At 41.8% G+C, this 13555-nt stretch overlaps 1 protein-coding gene across 2 annotated transcripts in view; it reads right to left on the bottom strand.

Moving 5' to 3' along the window:
* Tmtc1 (transmembrane O-mannosyltransferase targeting cadherins 1) overlaps positions 1-13555 on the bottom strand; it is a 348737-nt gene that overhangs the window by 247713 nt on the left and 87469 nt on the right. The gene's annotated exons all lie outside the window — the stretch shown is intronic.

The raw sequence follows: 13555 nt of genomic DNA, 5'->3' as shown, positions 1-13555 counted from the left end.
CTCCAGTCCTGATTCTAAACTTTATAAAGACCACAAAAAAAAAAAAACAAAAACAAACCTAGAAAAAAAAGTGGCAAAGCTACAAGAGTTCTTCTGATGCTCAGATTCAAGACTTATCCTAAAACAGTTCTTAAATATTTATCTACAAAGTTAAATATGTATGCCATAGGAACAAAATAGTGTAGAATTGAACATACAGAGAAATGACAGCTTTTTAGTAAATAAGTTCTAGCCCAAGACTTCACTACTCAGTACTCAGCCATGTAAAATGAGAATATCACAAACAGGTCTAAATGCAAATATCCAAAGTGGTTTTATAGTCAGCAAATATCTACCTTCTGACTGTCACGCTGTGGATAAAGAAGCAGGTCTTTCTGAGTGAGAAACCAGACACCAAAGTTAGGCACTTCACTGCACATGTTACTTAAATTTTAGGGAACACACAGTTGGTCTACAGTGGCCAGTTGCCTGAGAGAATGATTAGAAATAGAGTTAAGAAAGTTTGTCAGGAGATTACATTTGTGTCTTCACTGGGGTGCTTACATGTATATACATACTTTCTTGGAATTGTGCTATTGAAATGGGCACATTTGAGCTGAGGAGATGGATCAGGCAGTAAAGTGGTTGCAGTTTACACATGGGGTGTGAGTTTGATTCTATATAAAAAGCAGAGCAAGGTAGAGCACACTTGTAGTTACAGAGCTTAGGAGTCAGAGACTGGGGATCCCTGGACTCACTGGTCAGCCAGCATAACCTGGTAGGTGAGCTAACAGACCAGTGAGAGACTGTCTCAAAGTTTAAGAAAGGAAGAAAGAAAGGAAAGGAAAGGAAAGGAAAGGAAAGGAAAGGAAAGGAAAGGAAAGGAAAGGAAAGGAAAGGAAGGGGGGAAGGAAAGGAAAGGTAACCAAGATAGATCCGAAAGATACCCAGCCAAGGTTAACCTTAGGCTTCAACATACACATGCACATAGGTGCATGCATAGAAGAATGTATTAAAAATATATAACTTACATGTCACCAAGTCTAACCTAGAAACAATCACTTGGCCAGTGGAAAATTGAAGCTATTTCTCCAATTTTGACCTATAAAAACATAATGCTTGTCAGTAATTTCACCTAATACTTTTTAAATGAAGAAAGGTATGTTTGTACTCAACTGAAATTTAATTTTGCAAGTTTTTACCACAAGGAACGCTTGTCTCACAATGCAAAGACAAATGACCCAGGCAGTCTTCCCCATTGTAAGCCATGGCTACAGGGATACTATTTTAACCAGAAGAAAAAGGTCTCTGGGTGCTAATTTTATTGTAAATTCTAGGGTCTCACTACATCCCTTCAATGTTCATCAAGAGCTACAGTGCAACCAGCACTCTTGAGCCAATTTTGGAAGGCGGCTTTAAGAAATGATAAACCTTTTTGGAGGAGACACCAGCCAGTGAAAAATCAGAGGATGATTCCAAAGTATTGAATCCCAAGTGGATCCCCAAAATATGAACAGAATTGTATATTGCCACTGTGACCCAGTACTCCTTGGGTGTATTCATATTCATGTTCCCAGTGGGTGAGGGAACGCATTGTACATGGACTTATACTCAAAATTTGATTTGAGCTGAAAAGTATTTTGGAGGCCATGGCTGAAGGATCTTTACTTGCTGAGGTATTTTCCCTCAGTACAGTGTGCCTGAATAAGCCCTCTGAGTTTCCAATATAACAGCAACGGACAGTGTACAGAATCTAACAGCTGTCCCCTATGGGGCATTTAAAATGTATTGTGAAAGCTAACTTGGACATGGGAAAAAGCTGTCAGTGGCTGTCAGATGGAAGCTCCTATGTCATCGTATGCTCATGAGCATCTGATGGGACGCGGCGACACAGATAGGCTGGAGGTGGAGAGCAAGTAGCAAGACTGACAATCCACACATATGCCACTTGGAAGCAGAGGCCACCTCGGAAGCCACCGAGTCCTTTCATCCAGTACCCAGACACTTGAAGTCTTCCCAATGTGATCTGGATGACATTGTTCTTGCTATGATTTCCCTGCACCCACACTTGGCCTGCTCAATGTCAACCTTCATTTAAAGAATCTGCTCTACTTTATCTTGCTTATTTAATAAACACAGCAGTGCCTCATTTAAAAAGGATACAGTTTTCACAAGTCAAAAATATTTTTTCTTTTCTTGCTAACAGAAAGCTAGAAATATTATTTTCTTACAATGATATTCTTCAGAAAATGTTTTGCTGTTTTTTGAGTCATGGCATTACTATGTAGCCCTAGGAGATCTGGAATTCATTACATAGCCCAGGCTAGCCCTGAACGTACAGCCTGGTATTCTTTTTCCTCAGCCTGTTGAGTAAGAAAAGCACTTAAAAATTCCATGCTAGATGCTCACTCCTGCATTAAATATACCTCTTGCCTAGAGCTAACTTGTTTAAAGTAAAAACGGTTAAAATAACATCATAAACTTCAAATATCACCATAAAGTTCTTATTTTCCTTCTCACAGAAGTTTTACACAGTTTTATTTTGAATTGGCACCTGGTAATTTTCCACCTCTAAGGGTGCTGTGTGGTTTCTTTACATATAGACAAGTGGGCTGATCAGGTCACAGAAACCTTTCATCTCAGACATTCATCATACCATTGTGTTGGAAACATTCAAATCCTCTCTACCAGCTATTTTGAAATATTCAACTAATTGTTACCAACCACAGGGTGGCTATTCTAGGACACCTGTACCATGATCACAGGTGTGAATATGTTAGGACACATGTGCTATGGCCACAGGTATGGATATGCTAGGACACCTGTGCCATGGCCACAGGTGTGACTATTCTGGGACACCTGTACCGTGATCACAGGTGTGGATATGCTAGGACACCTGTGCCGTGGCCACAGGTGTGACTATTCTGGGACACCTGTACCATGATCACAGTTGTGAATATGCTAGGACACATGTGCTATGGCCACAGGTGTGGATATGCTAGGACACATGTGCTATGGCCACAGGTGTGGATCTGCTAGGACACCTGTGCCATGGCCACAGGTGTGACTATTCTGGGACACCTGTACCATGATCACAGGTGTGGATATGCTAGGACACATGTGCCATGATCACAAGTGTGACTGACTATACTAAGACACCCATGTCATGGCATACACTAACCACCCCACTTTCATGATTACCTCCTCTACACCTTCTCTGCCTCTAGTATCTCCTCCTTTATGTAAATCCAGATTGTTCATATAGTTAATTCTGTGTTCATATTTCTGCTTCAAAATGATGAAGAAATTGGTTGTGACAAAGATAACTTGGAAGCAAACATCACAGGCACATGATCACAAAGACACTATGGAGCTCAAGACTGCAACACTCAGAACAGCTGCAGCAAAGTAAGTTCCCTGCTCCCTCGGAGAGTTTCTTAATATGCGCTTTGCTGACATTCAGGTAAGAACATCAACTGCAGGAGCGATTGGCTTTAAATAGGGAAACCATATTGCCTGATGAGGACTGAAGGAACACGTGTGCGTTTGGAGTATTTCTGGTGCTACAGTTTAGCTGTGAGCTGTCCCTCACAGGCTCATCTATGGACTGTTTGGTTCTCAGCTGGTGGCACTGTTGGGAGGCTCTGGAATCTTTTGGAGGTATGGCGGAGTTGGAAGTAGGTCATGGAAGAAGTGACTTTACAGGTTACATCTGGTCCCCAGTCCCTTCCTAGCTCTCTGCTCCCTGGTCATAAGATGAAGAACCTCTCTGCCATACATATCCTATCCCTGTCCTGAGGTTTTGTGATGTGTAAAGAACCATTCAAGGATTGATACCTCTAACACTGTAAGCCAAAAATAGATCTTTCCTCCCTCCCTCCCTCCCTCCCTCCCTCCCTCCCTCCCTCCCTCCCTTCCTCCCTTCCTCCCTCCCTTTCTCTCTCTCTCTCTCTCTCTCTCTCTCTCCCTCTCTCTCCCTTTTTCTTTCTTCTCCTTTTTTTTTTCTTTTTGATCTGATGAATGACATATTACCATGTTCCCCAAACTGGGCTCAAGGAATATTAGCATTTAGGTCTCCCAAAAAAGCTAGGATTACAGTTATATCTTACTTTACCTAGCTTGTAAGTAAGTCTTTTGGTAAAACTGCCAGATAAAATAGCCAGCTAAATTTAAATTTCAGATAAGTTTTGGTATAACTATATTTCATATAATATATGTTACTTATCATTTATCTGAAAATCAAGATTAACTGGATATCTTATGTCCTGACCTTTATCAAAGGGATTTGGTTAAGAAAGAATTGCTTACAATTCCAGGTTATAGTATATTCTTTCGGGGAAGTCAAGGAAGAAACTTCAGTCTTATCACATCCACAGCTAAGAGGAGACAGTAATGAATATGTTCATGCTCATTTTACTTGCTTGCTTTCTCTACTTCCATATACTTCAGGACTCCCTGCCTAGGGAATGGTGCTACCCATGTTGACTCATTAGTGTCAAGTTGATAAATAAAGTGAATGATCAGATTAGGTGTCCCTTTTGTTGTTGTGTTGTGTTGTTGTTTTTTGAGACACAGTCAGTAGCCCCTGTTAGCTTGGAACTCACTATGTATACCAGAATGGCTTCTAACTTAGGAGATATATCTGTCTCTACCTCCTGAGCCCTGGAACTAAAGGAGTGTACCACCATACCAGATACATTTTTGCTAATTTGTCAACCCTATATCTTAGACCTTCAATGATTAATTAATTCAGTGAAATAATAGCCTGTAATACATTACATTTAATAAGTTTCTTTCCCAACTCTCAGTTAAATTATCAATATTGCTTTCTGTGTAATAAATGCTATTCATATATTGTACAGATGATGTGAGTAGCTATGTCATGAGCCCAATGTGCACATGGAGAATTATCTAATGGGCATCACTTTAGTAAAGACTGCAGTGCTTCTGGGTTGTATACAGTCCAGCTTCAGAGGGTGGAGGGGGAGGAGGGTGAATTCCCTGAAAGAGTGTGACAGCAACTACATTTTTATTTTTCCTTGGAAAATTCCACAGGCATTTGGCTTTGGCACATCCTCTAGGGACACACACACACATCCTTGTGCACAAATAACACACGTTCTGTTTATTTCTTTTGCAATCAAGCTCTGTGCTATTTTTATCTGGAAGATGAAACCTGAGGTACCCTCCAGGCATGAGGATTGATTTGCTGGGCCTCTGTCATTAGCATCTCCACTGTGCTGAGTGGCCCCAGTCTCACAGGGGTTCCCACCCTGTGAGAACTGATGGATGAGTCGACAGGACCTTCCAGGCTGGGGCTGCTGCAGTGTGAGCTAAAGGCCTGGAAACAATAAAAGTGCAATTTTCTGAGAGATTTACCTGCAGGAAAGCCAGGAACATAAAAGTTTTTTCTGTTTTTTACCTTAAGCCTCTTCTTTCCTCTTAGTCTCTGAAGGGGCCGGGAGGACTGTATCCTGTCAGGTTAATTGAGGGTGACATGAAATGTAATCATAGCAGCCACCACTGCAATGGCTTCAAGGAACCATGGAGCAGGTGGAGGCTTCACATTGGGAAAGGCAGAGGCAGAGGCTGCAGGACTCAGAACTATCAGCTGTTTGCTGTTGAATGCTGGGCAGGCATCCAGTTGACATCTGACAAGGGACAGATCTGCCTCCAGCAGGGCCTGAGAACCTACAGAACCTTCTCAGAGTTTCCCTGAGTTCAGGCCAGACACTATAATCCATTCTGGGCATACATAGTCCAGCATGACTCTCAAAGGGCTGTTCCTAAAACTGGGTATTTCAACACCACAGAGTAGGAAAGGGGTGTGTATCCTGTAACAAGTGTCCTCACAGAGCTTGAGGGAAAAGCTTTACATGCTGGTGCGGAGCAGCCATTAGTGAGCCCCAGTCTGCAGAGCTCATTCCATCTTCCATGTGCTGGACACTGTCTGACTTAGCGTGCCCAGAACCATCACTCCTGCCCGCCCTTGTCATTTCTCCTTGGTTAATCTAGTAATTGTGCAATAATTCACTTGCAAGTTCACCCTGCTATCCACAACTCTTCCAAATGTTGAATCAACATAAATTCAACTTTATTAATGGCCCAAGACAATACAGTTGGATAGCATTGCTGAGTAGACTTCTGACTCTCACAAGAAGAAATTGGACTTTTTCTGGGTTGGAAATTTTAATGTTATGCTAATTTACATGATGCTGTGCTGTGATGAGAAGCTGGCTATGACTTCCTGCCTGCAGGTATGACTGTCACCACAGGGTAAGATTGCTGTCCCTCTCTCAGAAGAGTTACAAGGCTCAGTAAAGCTCGCAATCAGGACTAGGAAGAAAAGAGGTGGATATGGTGGCATTTGCCTGTAATCTCAGCAGAGGAAGGTAGAAATAGAAAGATTAAGAGTTCAAGAGCAGCTTCAGCTACATAATGAGTTGGAAGCCAGTTTGAGCCACATGAAACCTCATTTCAAAATAACAAAAGGAAAGACAACAGAATATGGAAAAGAAGAAAGGATAGAAGGAGTTTATTGGGACCTTCAGGGGACAGTTAGATTCTTTAAAATCTGAAGAAACAGATGTTTGACCTTGATTTTCTGAAATCATGGATCTATGCTAGCTGACCCTTAAATAACTTACTTTCTTTAGTCATTCCCAATTCCTCAGGAGGTAAATAGACACTGGCACTGGAAGGGAGGCCCATATGCCATAGGAAACACTCAGGGTGCTGTATATATCAAACCCCCAGCAAGCCCAGTAGCTAAACCCTGCAGTGTCCAGTGGTGTCACCCTGGGCACAAAACTGAAAACAGCACACCTGGGTCAGGATGTTGGGGAGAGCCAAAAGATGTAACCATTTCCCAATTTAAACTGGAATGTTCTCCAACATTCTACATGGAAGACAGACCCACACCTTTAGCCTTGGCTTTGGCATTGGCATCTAGGAGACAAAGTATTAAACAGAATCTGCTTGCTTGACTAGTTTGACACAATGATGGGAAACCCATCAACAGAGTCTTTCTCAGCCAGCAACAAGCATGCATGAGACCAGGCTAGCTCCTAGGCAGAGCACAATAGATTTCTGGCTGTGTGTGTCATGGGCTAGAGAAAACCATAAACCCTAGTCAAATATTGCCAGATCTTTCCAGAAAGAAATGCCAATTGTGCTGGCTCAGCTTCCAGTCTCTGCCTACTTTTCCTCCTGACATTGCCTCCAGGCATCGGCTGGTACCCATAGTGCTTTCTGGACTGATCACTCCTATTAAATGACTTTCAGATGGTGATTTTCTGTTCCAAGGATGGGTGAGCATTTCCATAAGTTGAGTCTAGCTTTACTATTATTACTAATACTCTTGCTTCCCAACTCTCCATCAATCATTTTATCTCCTCCGTGGACTCCATTAATGAGCCATTGGCTCCCTCTTCCAGATCATTAGAGAGATGTCAGATTCTGTCCAGACTTGGTACCAGTTCCTGTGGCATGCTGTTGGCTTCCCCAGCAGGAAACATCTATCATTCTCTTACATGTGCCTTCATTATCAAAACCAATTTTAAACTATTTTGCCAGAGATGATTCTGAGGACTTTGTTAAATCAATACATTCCCCTGGAACTCCTTATGTTCATAGAACCAGAACAGAAAGCCACAAGACATAGCATAGCCTATGAAGCCATGAAATCAGTCTCCACTGAGCCAATTATGATGCAATTTGGTCGTGTGTGTGTGTGTGTGTGTGTGTGTGTGTGTGTGTGTGTGTAGCTGATATACCAGGGAGCATGTGGAGGTCAGAGGTAAACACTGAGTGTTTTCTTCAATCACTCTATACCTTAATTTTAAAGACAGAATCTCTCTCTTGTTGAACCTAGGACTCTCTTGATTTCATTAGACTGGCCAGTACACTATGGGGATCTTCCTTTCTCTGCCTTCGCAGAACAGGGGTTCCAAGTGCACACCACCACCCCAGGTGTTTATGCCAAGCACTAGGAGTCCTGACTCAAGTTCTTATGTTTACACTGAGAGCACGTTATCATCAGAGCCATTTCCCAAGCTTCTCCTTCACTTTTGTCAGTGGGGAAATTGAAGGATAGCATTCTGCTGGAAACCTGTGCTTGTTGCATCTCCAGCATCCCTCTTGTGGACTGTGCCTTTCCTGGCTGACAAAAGGTGTGGTCTCACTCCATCTACCTCCTGTGCTCAGGATACTTGTGCTAAGTAGCAAGTTGATAGGGAGAAGGGAAGGTGAACATGTAAACCTGGAGCTGGTATTATGTTGTACAGAAGGTGTTTCTTAGATTCTTCTGGCTTTTTTAAAAGAAATGTTATTCCCAGTGCAAACAAAGTTCTGATTTTTATGAACAGACTCAAAGACAGTAATTGGGTTGATCAGGACAATTTGTTTTTCATTCTTGTCCTTAGGTGCCTGGTAATACAAAGTATACAAATTCCAGACATATCTCAATGACAACTTTTTTCCCCTTTGCCCTGGAATTTCTGCTGAAATTAAAAAAAAAACTTCTATTAAAACACTTGAGGAAATATAAAATAGCATCTTAACTAAATCACAGCTGCAAAAAAAAATACTCTAAGGTACAGAGAGAAGACTGCTCAGACACTGGGTCTTTGGATGGTTGTTGAGGCAACATCAGATGTTCTTGTTTGTGGGTTCTTTCTGATGGCCTAAGTCTTAGAATCTGGAGTTTTCTCTCCAGTCATGTTATAAGTGCTGATTCAGAGCTGTGGCATGAAATCTTTGGGACAGTTTCTTCTGCACAGAGTCCAAATTGAAAACACATCTAATGGAAGCCAAGCAACATAGCACCTACAAAGTACTGCCATAGCACATCTGTTAGACAAAGGAACCTTCAATATCAACACCACATGATTTGGTGCCAAGTGTCATGGGTTGTAATATAAGACATGAAGCCTGCTCTGGAATGTACAAGGCCACTGGATCTTCACACATACCTTATGAATTATGGGGTTAATCTGGTGTTGTGCTACAAATGGTGAGTATCACAGTGGTCAGTGCACTGACTGGTTTCAACTATACTTAATCCCTCCTGAGCTCTGTTTTCACCATTTGAACAATATGACAATAATACTTAACCTATGGCTGAGAGGATAGAGCTAAAGTTCTCCAGAGAGGAGCTCAAAGTCAGCTTGTTGCTGAATGTCAACTCTGTAAGGGAGATCACTTCTCCTGAAGGCTCTTACTGTGGTTACAGACAGAGATTTGCTTTTTCTGAAATCCACTGACTTGTGTGATGGTTTCACCCAAAGACTCTATCACAGAAACATGCAGAATTCTTCATGACCAAGTCTCTAGTCACTGAAGTCTAGCTAAATTAGCCATGTAAAATTTATAGTCACAGTAAAGGAGGAAGAAGCCAGCAGTAGGGAACATGTGTCACCTCATTGTACTCTAGTAGCTAAAGGGACGGGATGGATGGAGTTGCTATGCTTAAGAAAAGTTGCAGGAATTTTCTAATAAAAGATGGTTGGGATGGGAGCTTAAGAGATGATTTGGTTGGTAAAGCATCCAAGTCTAAGGGCTTGAGTCCAATCCCCATGCAAAACTGTCTGGCATAGGGGCACACCTTAGTCCCAGATCTGGAGAGTAAGAAACAGGTAGAATCCTGGGCTTTCTAGCCAGCCAGTCTAGCCTAATCACTGAACTCTAGGTTTGACAAGAGACTCTGCCTCTAGAACAAAATTGAGTATATGTAAATTGATCTCTAGCTTTTACATGCATGTGCACATATAAGCCAAGCATAGTAGTATGTGCCCATAATGCTGGTACTTGAGAGATGGAAGCAGAAGGATCTGCAATTCAAGGGTGACCTAGACAACACAGTGAGTTTGAGGGATGTGGAGTCAGAGACCTCCTCTAAAACAAACAAACAAACAAACAAACAAACAAACATCATCATCATCATCATAGAAGAATTTGTTGAGTTCAGCTAAGGGGTACTGGTGTTGAGGCCAACTCTAGTTCAAGACTGGAGTTATGATGACCCAGCACACTGATGACTTTACTTCTCAGAGAATGATCTGGAAGCTACAAACTCTTGAAGCACAAATGTAACACCTAAGAGATCTTCAGACATTCTCATGGCTCTGAGGTAGAGCAAGGTTCACACTGTGAAGTAAGCGCAGACTACTTGGCTTTATCTCTCTCACAATGCATCAAAATGAAAGGCTAGCTGTCCTAAAGATCACCACATATCTCGGCTCACGTGGGCTTATGAAACACAATACAGTAAGATTGCTTCATGAAGATTAGAAGTGTATTGCTCACAGTTCTGGAGGGAGGACCAGGATGAAGGTGCAACTGAGTCAGTGTGTGGAGGGGGGCTTGCTCTCTGCAACCAACATGATGCTTCTTGGGGAGTGCTCACATGGTAGGAGGGTAACAGGCTCCTTCAAGCCTCCTTCGTAAGGGCATTGTGCAGCCCATGGGGGTGCAGGCCTCATGATATGCACCCATATCTGAAGGGTCCACTTCAACATATTGATTTTGGAGGGACACAAGTAGTCAGTCCATAGCACTCAAAAACAAACAAACAAACAACCAAAACAAAACAAAACAAAACAAAAAGAAAAATATCCCAGGAACTAGCTTCTAAAAGGTTAGTGTTTCTTGCGTAAAGTCAACACAAATTTCATTCTAGCTCGACTGTGACCATGTCCTTGTCTGGATCTGAAATTGTTCAGAAATGTCCCACAAAGACATCTACATCCTCATACTGTCCTCTCAGAAGCCTGACCATTTCTAAAAGCACAAACAGTGCCCAGTGGCTTTCACACAGAGGAAGGAAGAGAGGCTGGGAATGTTTGGGATGTCCAGTTAATTTCATTTAAGATGAGCTCAGATGGAAGACACTGAAACAGAGGCAGGCTCACCAGCCGTCTGGTTTCCTTTGGACATGTACTCCTCTCTATTCAGAAACTAGGCCAAGTTTCCTCTTATACAAAAAAAACCACCATCCGTCCTACTTTTCAAATAGGAATTTGATTGTCACATACAGCAAGATATGTAAAAGCACACTGAAAATGAGGGGATATAAATGGAGTTATTGATTCTCAGTATTAAAAGCTAAGGAACAGTGGCAAGCAATCCAGACACAAAGAATAAAAGCTTCAGCATCAGCCAAGGTGAGAGCTGGATGCTAACTCTGCATCCCTCCTGGAGTGAACAATGTCAGGGTTTCTATGCTGAAGTTGTCGGGTCTGTGAGCACTGGCCTGTGTGTTTGTGAATGTGCGTGCTTGAAGTTGTAAGAGGTGGGGGAGAGGTGCAAGTCGCCATGCTCATGGTACCCTGGATGGAAGCAGACACTCTGATACTGGCGATGTTAAGAAGGAAGATTTCTCAGGATCAAGAGTAAAATACTTCTGTGGAGGAAAGTGACAGTAAATCCAGAGAATGTGGTAGGAAAGAGGATAAAGTCTGTGATGGCATATGATGGTAGACTTGAAACTGGAAAGCAGTTTCCACAGAGCTGAGTCCCCAGTGCGTCAGTGTGGGGCAGAGAGAACCTGTGCTACCCTGAGGTGATGGTCTTTCTCAAACTATGAAAGTAAAACAAAACAGAGGTGAAGGTTCATTGGCTTTTGGGAGTCACCCAGGGACATGCCTGGGTCTCTGAAGTTAATATGTGAATTTCTGAGGTGACCACTATTAATCTGTTGCCTCTAGGCCCTGAATTCATCCTCTGTCTTCAGTTTTGTGATGCTGGGCCTGCAATCTTCAAGCCACATCTCTCCTCTACCAAGTGATTCCATCATAGGTCCTGCTTACTAGATCGATATTAAAGGAGGAATGGAAGGTGAGGAGGGGAGGAAGATTGCTCCTTCCTTCATCTTCCTCTGGGCTTTCTGCCTGCTGTCTTGTCCCTGGACATCACCTGAGGGATGAATCCTCCCTTTAGCTATGATAGTTCTTTTTTGTACAACAGTTAAATCCAGTTTAACATCTCTCTAACACTTGTAGATTCAACTGACTCTCACACCACTAGTCAAAACCTGCTGTTCCTTAGGGACCTGTGAGCTTGGGCATGCAGAATCAGCAGAGTGCCAAGCATGCTCTTTCTCTTCCTCCTTCTCTTCAGTGTTGTATTGGACTGGTCATCTTGGCCATGACAAAAATGCCAAAAAGAAAAATTTAAATCATAAACAATTTAAATCATAAAAGGATCAATGAAGCTCTTTGAAGTTAATGTAATTGTTTTAGAACTTTTAAAAACAATCTACAAAGCAAGTATTAGAACTAATAAATAAAATTACTGAAGTCAATGGATCGTTGTTAGAATAAGATGAGTGTTACTAATCCAAAACTCTGATCAAATTTGATCTGCATCAAATTCCAAACCTTTTCGAATGCTTATATGAAACTATAAGTGGAAAATCCTAGAACTGACATCATCTAAGTAGGTCATAGTGAGAATGTAGGTGTACCAAAAATATTGTATGAAGTTACCCTTGGACAATCTGTATGCTGTATAGATGAATTTTGTGTTTAAACTGGAGTTTCATTCCCCAAATATCTCACTATCAAATACTCTAGAATCTAAAACACTTCTGGTCCCAGGTGTTTCAGAGGAAAGATGTATAAACTCTCTACCAAAACCATTTTCATCCTTAAACACTTATTTTATTTAGTGTGTGTCTAGAAATTCATGTGCACGTAAGTTTAGTGGCTAGATCTGGCAAAGATATGATGAAAGAAATGTCAGAGTTCCATCTTCTCTTGTCAGTGGAATAACACGCTTCAAGCAGGTGCCCTCTGAAGTGTGTCTACCATAATTAGCGATCTGAACCAGGCAATAACCATAACAGGATTAACCATTGTGAGCTATTTTCCTATGTTGAACCTAGATCATAAAGTATACAACATGAGAGCTTTTCACCACACCTCCATTTAAAAATATTAGTTGCCCCAGATCCTGAAAGTTTCAGTAACTGTTACCTATTGAGTTAGTCAGCTTTCCATTACTATAACAAATACCAGAGAGAAATCAACTTATAAAGAGAAAGCTTTCTTTGGACACACAGTGTTGGACGTCTCAATCCACAGTCAGTTGTCCCACTGTTATTTGATCTGCAGTGAGGCAGCACTTCATGGTAGGAACACCAGCAGAGCAAAGTCACTCACTCCACGGACAGGGCAGGAATGAAAGCAGAAAGAGACAAACACTTAACAAGCCTTTGAGACAGATTTCATTTGCAAAGACTCCTTCTGTTGCATATGTCTGAAGTCACATTTGAATGCTGTCTGTCCTTGTCACATATCTGTCACTTTAATTACTTTTCAATTTTGTAATTGACTGGTTGTGCCAGTGTGTTCCAGAATTCTCTCAGATCTCCAAGGCGGATGTAAAACCGCTTGATCCTTTTTTATCTAATATCAGTCATGCTACTGTTGCTGATTATGCCAGTAGATTTGTGGATAATTTAGTACTTCTTTGTGGGTATGTTTTTATATGTGTGTGCATGTGGGTGCACACTTATACAGTTGTCTATGGTGTGTGTGTGTGTAAACACACGCACCCGTGCTAATGAAAGTCAGAG

Source organism: Mus caroli, unplaced genomic scaffold, assembly GCF_978045245.1.
Source record: "Mus caroli unplaced genomic scaffold, Mus_caroli_1 scaffold_7, whole genome shotgun sequence".
In the NCBI taxonomy this organism is placed as follows: Eukaryota; Metazoa; Chordata; class Mammalia; order Rodentia; family Muridae; genus Mus; species Mus caroli.
The sequence above is the reverse complement of the archived record's forward strand: the minus strand, read 5'-3'. Positions and strand labels throughout refer to the sequence as shown.